Genomic DNA, 13963 nt, shown 5'->3' with positions numbered 1-13963 from the left:
TTACCACTGCTTGCAAACTTCCACAATGGGGTAGCACTAGTGAGCCTCGCAAATCTGAGTTTAGAGATTTTCTTGCTAGTATAACTGTGGGGGAGTCTAGAGATATAACACAAGCTACCATAGCGAGCATTCATTTTCCTGCTATAATTGTTTTGCTCTCTTCATAGGTAGGCGCATAAATGGTAAGGATGAAGCATGTCACATGTTGGGGAACGTAGTAATTTCAAAAAAAAATCCTACGCACACGCAAGATCATGGTGATGCATAGCAACGAGAGGGGAGAGTGTGTCCACGTACCCTCGTAGACCGAAAGCGGAAGCGTTAGTACAACGCGGTTGATGTAGTCGTACGTCTTCACGATCCGACCGATCAAGTACCGAACGCACGGCACCTCCGAGTTCAGCACACGTTCAACTCGATGACGTCCCTCGAACTCCGATCCAGCCGAGCTTTGAGGGAGAGTTCCGTCAGCACGACGGCGTGGTGACGATGATGATGTTGCTACCGACGCAGGGCTTCGCCTAAGCACCGCTACGATATTATCGAGGTGGATTATGGTGGAGGGGGGCACCGCACACGGCTAAGAGATCCAAGAGATCAATTGTTGTGTCTATGGGGTGCCCCCCTCCTCCGTATATAAAGGAGGGGAGGAGAGGGCCGGCCAAGGGGAGGAGGCGCGCCCAAGGGGGGAGTCCTACTCTCACCGGGAGTAGGACTCCTCCTTTTCCTATTTGGAGAGGGAGAGGGAAGGAAGAGGAAGGAGGGAGGAAGGAAAGGGGGGCCGGCCCCCCTCCCAATTCGGATTGGGCTTGGGGGAGGGTGCGCCCCCTCCCTTGCTCCTTTCCCCTCCTTTCCACTAAAGCCCATTAAGGCCCATATACCTCCCGGGGGCTTCCGATAACCTCCCGGTGCTCCTGTATTATCCCGATCTCACCTGGAACCATTCCGGTGTCCAAATATAGTCGTCCAATATATCGATCTTTATGTCTCGACCATTTCGAGACTCCTCGTCATGTCCGTGATCACATCCGGGACTCCGAACTACCTTCGGTACATCAAAACACATAAACTCATAATATAACCGTCATCGAACTTTAAGCGTGCGGACCCTACGGGTTCGAGAACTATGTAGACATGACCGAGACACGTCTCCGGTCAATTACCAATAGCGGAACCTGGATGCTCATATTGGCTCCCACATATTCTACGAAGATCTTTATCGGTGAAACCGCATAACAACATACGTTGTTCCCTTTGTCATTGGTATGTTACTTGCCTGAGATTCGATCGTCGGTATCGCAATACCTAGTTCAATCTCGTTACCGGCAAGTCTCTTTACTCGTTCTGTAATACATCATCCCACAACTAACTCATTAGTTACAATGCTTGCAAGGCTTATAGTGATGTGCATTACCGAGTGGGCCCAGAGATACCTCTCCGACAATCGGAGTGATAAATCCTAATCTTGAAATACACCAACTCAACAAGTACCTTCGGAGACACCTGTAGAGCACCTTTATAATCACCCAGTTACGTTGTGACGTTTGGTAGCACACAAAGTGTTCCTCCGGTAAACGGGAGTTGCATAATCTCATAGTCATAGGAACATGTATAAGTCATGAAGAAAGCAATAGAAACATACTAAACGATCAAGTGCTAAGCTAACGGAATGGGTCAAGTCAATCACATCATTCTCCTAATGATGTGATCCCGTTAATCAAATGACAACTCATGTCCATGGCTAGGAAACTCAACCATCTTCGATTAACGAGCTAGTCAAGTAGAGGCATACTAGTGACACTATATTTGTCTATGTATTCACACATGTATTATGTTTTCGGTTAATACAATTCTAGCATGAATAATAAACATTTATCATGAAATAAGGAAATAAATAATAACTTTATTATTGCCTCTAGGGCATATTTCCTCCAGTCTCCCACTTGCACTAGAGTCAATAATCTAGTTCACATCGCCATGTGATTTAACATCAATAGTTCACATCTTTATGTGGTTAACACCCATAGTTCACATCGACATTTGACCAACACCCAAAGGGTTTACTAGAGTCAGTAATCTAGTTCACATCGCTATGTGATTAACACCCAAAGAGTACTAAGGTGTGATCATGTTTTGCTTGTGAGATAATTTTAGTCAACGGGTCTGTCACATTCAGATCCGTAAGTATTTTGCAAATTTCTATGTCTACAGTGCTCTGCCCGGAGCTACTCTAGCTAATAGCTCCCACTTTCAATATGTATCTAGATCGAGACTTAGAGTCATCCAGATCGGTGTCAAAGCTTGCATCGACGTAACTCTTTACGACGAACTCTTTATCTCCTCCATAACCGAGAAATATTTCCTTATTCTACTATGGATAATTTTGACCGTTGTCCAGTGATCTACTCCTAGATCACTATTGTACCCTCTTGCCAAACTCTTGGTGAGGTACACAATAGATCTGGTACACAGCATGGCATACTTTATAGAACCTATGGCTGAGGCATAGTGAATGACTTTCATTCTCTTTCTATCTTCTGTCGTGGTCGGGCTTAGAGTCTTACTCAATTTCACACCTTGTAACACAGGCAAGAACTCTTTCCTTGACTATTCCATTTTGAACTACTTCAAAATCTTGTCAAGGTATGTACTCATTGAAAAAACTTATCAAGCGTCTTGATCTATCTCTATAGATCTTGACACTCAATATCTAAGCAGCTTCACCGAGGTCTTTCTTTGAAAAACTCCTTTCAAATACTCCTTTATGCTTTTCAGAAAATTCTACATTATTTCCGATCAACAATATGTCATTAACATATACTTATCAGAAAGGTTGTAGTGCTCCCACTCACTTTTGTAAATACAGGCTTTACCGTAAGTCTATATAAAACTATATGCTTTGATCAACTTATCAAAGTGTATATTCCAACTCCGAGATGCTTGCACCAGTCCATAGATGGATCGCTGGAGCTTTGCACACTTTGTTAGCACCTTTAGGATCGACAAATCCTTCTGGTTGCATCATATACAACTCTTCTTTTAAGAAATCCATTAAGGAATGCAGGTTTGACATCCATTTGCCAAATTTCATAAAATGCGGCAATTGCTAACATGATTCGGACATATTTTTTAAGCATCGATACAAGTGAGAAAATCTCATTGTATTCAACATCTTGAACTTGTCGAAAACATTTTTGCGACAATTCGAGCTTTGTAGATAGTAGCACTACTATCAGCGTCTGTCTTCCTCTTGAAGATCCATTTATTCTCAATGGCTTGCCGATCATCGGGCAATTCCACCAAAGTCCATACTTTGTTTTCATACATGGATCCTATCTCAGATTTCATGGCCTCAAGCCATTTTGCGGAATCTGGGCTCATCATCGCTTCCTCATAGTTCGCATGTTCGTCATGGTCTAGTAACATGACTTCCAGAACAGGATTGCCGTACCACTCTGGTGCGGATCTTACTCTGGTTGACCTACGAGGTTCGGTAGTAACTTGATCTGAAGTTTCATGATCATCATCATTAACTCCCTCACTAATTCATGTAGGCGTCACTGGAACTGATTTCAGTGATGGGCTACTTTCCAATTCGAGAGAAGGTACAATTACCTCATCAAGTTCTACTTTCCTCCCACTCACTTCTTTCAAGAGAAACTCCTTCTCTAGAAAGGATCCATTCTCAGCAACAAATATCTTGCCTTCGGATCTGTGATAGAAGGTGTACCCAACAGTTTCTTTTGGGTATCCTATGAATATTTACTTCTCCGATTTGGGTTCAAGCTTATCATGTTGAAACTTTTTCACATAAGCATCGCAGTCCCAAACTTTAAGAAACGACAGTTTATGTTTCTCGCCAAACCACAGTTCATACGGTGTCATCTCCACGGATTTAGATGGTGCCCTATTTAACGTGAATGTAGCTGTCTCTAATGCATAACCCCAAAACGATAGTGGTAGATCGGTAAGCGACATCATAGATCGCACCATATCTAATAAAGTACGGTTATGACGTTCGGACACACCATTACACTGTGGTGTTCCAGGTGGCGTGAGTAGTGAAACCATTTCACATTGTTTTAACTAAAGGCCAAACTCGTTAACTCAAATATTTTATTTCTGCGATCATATCGTAGAAACTTTTATTTTCTTGTTACGGTGATTCTCCACTTCACTCTGAAATTCTTTGAACTTTTCAAATGTTTCAGACTTGTATTTCATCAAGTAGATATACCCATATCTTCTCAAATCATCTGTGAAGGTCAGAAAATAATGATACCCGCCGCGAGCCTCAACACTCATCGGACCGCATACATCAGTATGTATTATTTCCAATAAGTCAGTTGCTCGCTCCATTGTTCCGGAGAACGGAGTTTTAGTCATCTTGCCCATGAGGCATGGTTCGCAAGTATCAAGTGATTCATAATCACGTGATTCCAAAAGCCCATCAACATGGGGTTTCTTCATGCGCTTTACACCAATATGACCTAAACGGCAGTGCCACAAATAAGTTGCACTATCGTTATTAACTTTGCATCTTTTGGCTTCAATATTATGAATATGTGTATCACTACGATCGAGATCCAACAAACCATTTTCATTGGGTGTATGACCATAGAAGGCTTTATTCATGTAAACAGAACAACAATTATTCTCTAATTTAAATGAATAACCGTATTGCAATAAACATGATCAAATCATATTCATGCTCAACGCAAACACCAAATAACATTTATTTAGGTTTAACACTAATCCCGAAAGTATAGGGAGTGTGCGATGATGATCATATCAATCTTGAAACTACTTCCAACACACATCGTTACTTCACCCTTAACTAGTTTCTGTTCATTCTGCAACTCCCGTTTCGAGTTACTACTCTTAGCAACTGAACCAGTATCAAATACCGAGGGGTTGCTATAAACACTAGTAAAGTACACATCAATAACATGTATATCAAATATACCTTTGTTCACTTTGCCATCCTTCTTATCCGCCAAATACTTGGGGTATTTCCACTTCCAGTGACCAGTCCCTTTGCAGTAGAAGCACTTAGTCTCAGGCTTAGGTCCAGACTTGGGCTTCTTCACTTGAGCAGCAACTTGCTTGCCGTTCTTCTTGGAGTACCCCATCTTCCCTTTGCCCCTTTTCTTCAAACTAGTGATCTTGTCAATCATCAACACTTGATGTTTTTCTTTGATTTCTACCTTCGCCGATTTTAGCATCGCGAAGAGCTTGGGAATTGTTTTTATCATCCCTTGCATATTATAGTTCATCACGAAGTTCTAGTAACTTGGTGATAGTGACTAGAGAACTTTGTCAATTACTATCTTATCTGGAAGATTAACTCCCACTTGATTCAAGCAATTGTAGTACTCAGACAATCTGAGCACATGCTCACTGGTTGAGCTATTCTCCTCCATCTTGTAGGCAAAGTACTGTTAGAGGTCTCATACCTCTCGACACGGGCATGAGTATGAAATACCAATTTCAACTCTTGGAACATCTTATATGCTCCGTGGTGTTCAAAACATTTTTGAAGTCCCGGTTCTAAGCCGTAAAGCATGGTGCACTAAACTATCAAGTAGTCATCATACCGAGCTTTTGTCAAAACGTTCATAACGTATGCATCTGCTCCTGCAATAGTTCTATCACCTAGCGGTGCATCAAGGACATAATTCTTCTGTGCAGCAATGAGGATAATCCTCAGATCATGGAGCTAGTCCGCATCTTTGCTACTAACATCTTTCAACTTACTTTTCTCTAGGAACATATAAAAAATAGACGGAGAACAGCATCGCGAGCTATTGATCTACGACATAGATATGCAAATACTACCAGGACTAAGTTCATGATAAATTAAAGTTCAATTTAATCATATTATTTAAGAACTCCCACTTAGATAGACATCCCTCTAATCATCTAAGTGATCACGTGATCCAAATCAACTAAACCATAACCGATCATCACGTGAGATGGAGTAGTTTTCAATGGTGAATATCACTATGTTGATCATATCTACTATATGATTCACGCTCGACCTTTCGGTCTCAGTGTTTCGAGGCCATATCTGCATATGCTAGGCTCATCAAGTTTAACCCGAGTATTCTGCGTGTGCAAAACTGGCTTGCACCCGTTGTAGATGAACGTAGAGCTTATCACACCCGATCATCACGTGGTGTCTCGGCACGATGAACTTTGGCAACGGTGCATACTCAGGGAGAACACTTTTATCTTGAAATTTAGTGAGAGATCATCTTATAATGCTACCGTCAATCAAAGCAAAATAAGATGCATAAAGGATAAACATCACATGCAATCAATATAAGTGATATGATATGGCCATCATCATCTTGTGCTTGTGATCTCCATCTCCGAAGCACCGTCATGATCACCATCGTCACCGGCGCGACACCTTGATCTCCATCGTAGCATCGTTGTCATCTCGCCAACTATTGCTTCTACGACTATCGCTACCGCTTAGTGATAAAGTAAAGCAATTACAGGGCGATTGCATTGCATACAATAAAGCGACAACCATATGGCTCCTGCCAGTTGCCGATAACTCGGTTACAAAACATGATCATCTCATACAATAAAATATAGCATCATGCCTTGACCATATCACATCACAACATGCCCTGCAAAAACAAGTTAGACGTCCTCTACTTTGTTGTTGCAAGTTTTACGTGGCTGCCTCGGGCTGAGCAAGAACCGTTCTTACCTACACATCAAAACCACAATGATATTTCGTCAAGTTAGTGATGTTTTAACCTTCACAAGGACCGAGCGTAGCCACACTCGGTTCAACTAAAGTTGGAGAAACAGACACCCGCCAGCCACCTGTGTGCAAAGCACGTCGGTAGAACCAGTCTCACGTAAGCGTACGCATAATGTCGGTCCGGGCCGCTTCATGCAACAATACGGCCGAACCAAACTATGACATGCTGGTAAGTAGTATGACTTGTATCGCCCACAACTCACTTGTGTTCTACTCCTGCATATAACATATATGCATAAACCTGGCTCGGATGCCACTGTTGGGGAACGTAGTAATTTCAGAAAATTTCCTACGCACACGCAAGATCATGGTGATGCATAGCAACGAGAGGGGAGAGTGTGTCCACGTACCCTCGTAGACCGAAAGCGGAAGCGTTAGCATAACGCGGTTGATGTAGTCGTACGTCTTCACGATCCGACCGATCAAGTACCGAACGCACGGCACCTCCGAGTTCTGCACACGTTCAACTCGATGACGTCCCTCGAACTCCGATGCAGTCGAGCTTTGAGGGAGAGTTCCGTCAGCACGACGGCGTGGTGACGATGATGATGTTGCTACCGACGCAGGGCTTCGCCTAAGCACTGCTAGATATTATCGAGGTGGATTATGGTGGAGGGGGCACCGCACACGGCTAAGAGATCCAAGAGATCAATTGTTGTGTCTATGGGGTGCCCCCCTCCTCCGTATATAAAGGAGGGGAGGAGAGGGCCGGCCAAGGGGAGGAGGCGCGCCCAAGGGGGGAGTCCTACTCCCACCGGGAGTAGGACTCCTCCTTTTCCTATTTGGAGAGGGAGAGGGAAGGAAGAGGAAGGAGGGAGGAAGGAAAGGGAGGCCGGCCCCCCTCCCAATTCGGATTGGGCTTGGGGGGGCGCCCCCTCCCTTGCTCCTTTCCCCTTCTTTCCACTAAAGCCCATTAAGGCCCATATACCTCCCGGGGGGTTCTGATAACCTCCCGGTGCTCCGGTATTATCCCGATCTCACCCGGAACCATTCCGGTGTCCAAATATAGTCGTCCAATATATCGATCTTTATGTCTCGACCATTTCGAGACTCCTCGTCATGTCCGTGATCACATCCGGGACTCCGAACTACCTTCGGTACATCAAAACACATAAACTCATAATATAATTGTCATCGAACTTTAAGCGTGCGGACCCTACAGGTTCGAGAACTATGTAGACATGGCCGAGAAACGTCTCCGGTCAATAACCAATAGCGGAACCTGGATGCTCATAATGGCTCCCACATATTCTACGAAGATCTTTATCGGTCAAACCGCATAACAACATACGTTGTTCCCTTTGTCATCGGTATGTTACTTGCCCGAGATTCGATCGTCGATATCTCAATACCTAGTTCAATCTCGTTACCGGCAAGTCTCTTTACTCGTTCGTAATACATCATCCCGTAACTAACTCATTAGTTACAATGCTTGCAAGGCTTATAGTGATGTGCATTACCGAGTGGGCCCAGAGATACCTCTCCGACAATCGGAGTGACAAATCCTAATCTCGAAATACACCAACTCAACAAGTACCTTCGGAGACACCTGTAGAGCACCTTTATAATCACCCAGTTACGTTGTGACGTTTGGTAGCACACAAAGTGTTCCTCCGGTAAACGGGAGTTGCATAATTTCATAGTCATAGGAACATGTATAAGTCATGAAGAAAGCAATAGCAACATACTAAACGATCAAGTGCTAAGCTAACGGAATGGGTCAAGTCAATCACATCATTCTCCTAATGATGTGATCCCATTAATCAAATGACAACTCATGTCCATGGCTAGGAAACTCGACCATCTTCGATTAACGAGCTAGTCAAGTAGAGGCATACTAGTGACACTATATTTGTCTATGTATTCACATATGTACTATGTTTCCGGTTAATACAATTCTAGCATGAATAATAAACATTCATCATGAAATAAGGAAATAAATAATAACTTTATTATTGCCTCTACGGCATATTTCCTTCATCACATGTGTGTCCCTGACCTCAGTGTTCTTAGGAGTGTTGTATTAGGAGATAAACATTATAATTTGGGAGCCATTGTTGCACGTAGGTTGCATAACAATAGATTTAATGGAGATTTCTTTGGTGGAATTTATGCAACCCTTTTGGCTAATTTTCTTGGTGTACCCATACGTGAGTATGATATTGAGTTGCGTCCTGTTTATTTAGATTATGAGGCTATGGTTTGTCATTAGTTTGTTGAGAGGAACGATCAGTTCCTCCAATACCGACTAATCTTTGATAGACGACGCACCTGTCACGTCGCTCTCCCTGCTCCTACTTTCTTTGACTTTCAGGCAAAGGGGAGATATTTCATAACCAGGGAGGAAGCAAATGAGTACGAGAGGAGGACGAGGGCAGCTCGCCTCCAAGCTGCAGCCCATGATGCAATAGCCGCTGCTTCTCAGTACGACCCCAACTATAACTTTGGATATCCGCCAGACCAGCCGTGGCCATAGACCAACTTAGGCCAAAAGCCTAAGCTTGGGGGAGTACGTATTTCTCACCGACATTACATTTATGTCCACACACTCATGCTAGTTGTCGGTGTTCATACTTTTTCATTGTATTATCCATGCTAGTTTATTTTCCTTTTTCCTGCTTTCTTCTTGTGTGTTTGAAAAACCTTAAGAAAAACAACAACAACAAAATTAGTAGTAGCTTTTAGCTAGTTTACTTCCTTGTTGTAGTAGTAATAACTAAAAGAAAACCCAAAAAGATTTCCCGTTCTTCTTTTGCTTGTTGGGAGCTTTCCCGTGTAACTAGTTTTATTTCTTTTCTTTTCTTTGGGGGTCGATAGGAGAAGACCATGATGAAAATGTTGAAGTGGCTCTTATATGCATTATTGTTGATTTAACCAAGAGCCCATATTGCCTTGTCTTCTCCTGTTTATTGAACGCTTGCAGATTCCAGCTTAGTCCAAAGCACGTGCACTATTATTATTATCATCATTCGATTGTGCAAGTGAAAGGCAATTATGACGATATATGATGGACTGATTGAGATGAGAGAAGCTGGTATGAACTCGACCTCTCTTGTTTTTGTAAATATGATTAGTTCATCGTTCCTAATTCAGCCTATTATGAATAAACATGTTTGCAATGACAATTAGAGATTATAGTTGTTTATGCCATGCTTAATTAGCTAGGAGTTTATAATGGTTTACCTTGCGTGCCAACATGCTATTAAAATGGTTGTGATGTGGTATGATAGGGTGGTATCCTACTTTGAATGATTCGAGTGACTTGACTTGGCACATGTTCACACATGTAGTTGAAACAAATCAACATAGCCTTCACGATATTTATGTTCATGGTGGATTATATCCTACTCATGCTTGCACTCAATGTTCATTAATTTTAATGCATGTTCATGACTGTTGTCGCTCTCTAGTTGGTCGCTTCCCAGTTTTTTGCTAGCCTTCACTTGTAATAAGCGGGAATACTGCTTGTGCATCCAATCCCTTAAACCCCAAAGTTATTCCATATGAGTCCACCATACCTTCCTATATGCGGTATCTACCTGCCGTTCCAAGTAAATTTGTATGTGCCAAACTCTAAACCTTCAAATGAAATTCTGTTTTGTATGCTCGAATAACTCATGTATCAACTAGGGTTGTCTGTATCTTCCATGTTAGGCGGGTTATTCTCAAGAGGAGTGGACTCCGCTCCTCACTCACGAGAAAATGGCTGGTCACCGGGATGCCTAGTCCCATGCTTTATGCAAATCAAATCAAAATAATTGCAAACAAAACTCCCCCGGGACTCTTGTTAGTTGGAGGCACTCGTTGTTTCGAGCAAGCCATGGATTGATGTTTGTTGGTGGAGGGGGAGTATAAACTTTACCATTCTGTTTGGGAACCGCCTATAATGTGTGTAGCATGGAAGATATCGCCATCTCTTGGTTGTTATGTTGACAATGAAAGTATGCCGCTCAAAATATTATTTATCTCTATTTCAAAATCGAGCTCTGGCACCTCTACAAATCCCTGCTTCCCTCTGCGAAGGGCCTACCTATTTACTTTTATGTTGAGTCATCACCCTCTTATTAAAAAGCACCAGCTGGAGAGCACCGCTGTCATTAGCATTCATTACTATTAATTTATATTGGGTATGCCTATGACTGGATCTCTTTTACCATGAATTACAATGTTTAGTCAGTCCTTGATCTTTAAAGGTGGTCTGCGTTTATGTTTTGCGGTCTCAGAAAGGGCTAGCGAGATACCATCTTGTTATATTATATCATGATTGTTTTGAGAAAGTGTTGTCATCCGAGATTTATTATTATTGCTCGCTAGTTGATTATGCCATTGATATGAGTAAACATGAGACCTAAATGTTATTGTGAATTTGGTTAGTTCATAATCTTTGCTGAAAACTTGAATGCTAGCTTTACATATTTACAACAATAAGAGCAAACAGAGTTTGTAAAAGTTTTTCTTTATCACATCAGTTTATCAACTGAATTGCTTGAGGACAAGCAAAGCTTTAAGCTTGGGGGAGTTGATACGTCTCCGTCGTATCTACTTTTCCAAACACTTTTGCCCTTGTTTTGGACTCTAACTTGCATGATTTGAATGGAACTAACCCGGACTGACGCTGTTTTCAGCAAAATTGCCATGGTGTTATTTATGTGAAGAAAAAAAAGTTCTCAGAATGACCTGAAACCCACGGAGATTATTTTTGGAAATAATAAAAAATACTGGCGAAAGAATCAAGGCCAGGGGCCCACACCCTTTCCATGAGGGTGGGAGGCGCGCCTGCCCCCTGGGCGCGCCCCCTGCCTCGTGGGCCTCCTGGAGCTCCACCGACCTCAACTCCAACTCCATATATTCGTGTTCGGGGAGAAAAATCAAAGAAGGATTCATCGCGTTTTACGGTACGGAGCCACCGCCAAGCCCTATACTCTCTCGGGAGGGCTGGTCTGGAGTCTGTTCGGGGCGCCGGAGAGGGGAATCCGTCGCCATCGTCATCATCAACCATCCTCCATCACCAATTTCATGATGCTCTCCGCTGTGCGTGAGTAATTCCATCATAGGCTTGCTGGACGGTGATGGGTTGGATGAGATTTATCATGTAATCGAGTTAGTTTTGTTAGGGTTTGATCCCTAGTATCCACTATGTTCTGAGATTGATGTTGCTATGACTTTGCTATGCTTAATGCTTGTCACTAGGGCCCGAGTGCCATGATTTCAGATCTGAACCTATTATGTTTTCATGAATATATGTGAGTTCTTGATCCTATCTTGCAAGTCTATAGTCACCTACTATGTGTTATGATCCGGCAACCCCGAAGTGACAATAATCGGGACCACTCTCGGTGATGACCATAGTTTGAGGAGTTCATGTATTCACTATGTGTTAATGCTTTGGTCCGGTACTCTATTAAAAGGAGGCCTTAATATCCCTTAGTTTCCGCCAGGACCCCGCTGCCACGGGAGGGTAGGACAAAAGATGTCATGCAAGTTCTTTTCCATAAGTGCGTATGACTATATTTGGAATACATGCCTATATTACATTGATGAATTGGAGCTAGTTCTGTGTCACCCTATGTTATAACTGTTGCATGAATAATCGCATCCGGCATAATTCTCCATCACCGATCCAATGCCTACGAGCTTTGCACATATTGTTCTTCACTTATTTACTTTACCGTCGCTACTGTTACAATCACTACAAAACCCAAAAATATTACTTTTGTTACCGTTACCGTTACTATCATACTACTTTGCTACTAAATACTTTGCTGCAGATATTAAGTTATCCAGGTGTCGTTGAATTGACAACTCAGCTGCTAATACTTGAGAATATTCTTTGGCTCCCCTTGTGTCGAATCAATAAATTTGGGTTGAATACTCTACCCTCGAAAACTGTTGCGATCCCCTATACTTGTGGGTTATCAAGGGTTTATACTGGTTCGGGCCACCATTGTGGTGTAATACCCTACTCCAGTGTGGTGAGGTGGATTGCCTTGTAGGCTGGGGATGAACAAGTACAAGGAAAGAACAGCCTCCTGAGAAGAGGTGTTCTTGGGCTCGATGAGCTGGTGGGTGCAAGGGTGGTCTGAATGATCCGTCTCCTTATGAGTTGCCTCTCTATGGTGGTGGCTAGTCCTATTTATAGAGCCTCGGGTCCTCTTCCCAAATATTAGGCGGGAAGGGATCCCACAATGGCCGGATTTGAAGGGAGACAACTAGTACAAGCTATCCTGACAAAAGTAGTCTTCGCCTGCCAAAGGCTCTGGTGGTGACGCCGTCGTGGGCTCCGCGGTGACCTCCGTCCTGCCGTCCTGCTGGTCTTGGTCTCGTTGCACTGATATGGAAACCTTTGCCTGATGTCTCGGGACTCCTCGCCTGCGCTCGCTCCCTTAGCACCAAAGAGGAAACTGGCACTCTGCGCCCGCCTGGCCTTGGTCATCATGGCTCACGTCACGCGAACCTCGCGAGGTGCTCCTCGCCTTGACATCTCCGCTCCTCGCGAGCCAGCCTAGCGAGGCTGCCCCTGAGGAGGTCTTGCGTCGTCCGCCTCGCGAGGGTCTTGAGTGTTTGCTGATGAAGATGGGTCGTACCAGGCCACTGGATGAGCCACGCCCTAGGCCGCAGGCAGGCAAGTCTGGGTACCCCCGTTCCCAGAACGCCGACAGTAGCCCCCGGGCCCAAGGTGCGCTCGGACTTGGCTTTGAGGCGAAGCCAAAGGGCAAGTGCGGAGCGCCGCGGGCCCCAATAGCCAGCGGCCTTGATTGACGCGTGACGACTGATTGGACGTGGGCGTCTCCGCTTCCCCATGCTGCCTCGACAACTACCCGACTTGACGAGTCCCTGCTGCATGCAAAAAGACCATCATTACCTGCGATCGTGGAGGCCGGCGGTTGGCCTCCTCCTGGCTATAAATGAGGCGACGGGCGGAGCCCCCGTTGCCCATCTCTTCCTCCGTTCCGCCTGCTTCTTCTTCTTCCTCCTTGCTCCACTGCTCGGCAGCGACGCCCATGGCGCTGGCGAAAAAGTTCTCGGCCGCAGAGAAGGGGAAGGCCCGCCAGGAGGGGCCCGACTCGCCACCGCCTAAGAGGGGCGCGGTCGCCCATGCAAGCACGTCGCGGCCCCCGCCGTGGCCCCTCACGGCCGCGGCGGCGCCTCTTCGCGCAGCGGGAGCCGCCCAGGTCACAGCAG

The sequence above is a fragment of the Aegilops tauschii genome, chromosome 7, assembly GCF_002575655.3.
Source record: "Aegilops tauschii subsp. strangulata cultivar AL8/78 chromosome 7, Aet v6.0, whole genome shotgun sequence".
Classification (NCBI taxonomy): Eukaryota; Viridiplantae; Streptophyta; class Magnoliopsida; order Poales; family Poaceae; genus Aegilops; species Aegilops tauschii.
The sequence above is the reverse complement of the archived record's forward strand: the minus strand, read 5'-3'. Positions refer to the sequence as shown.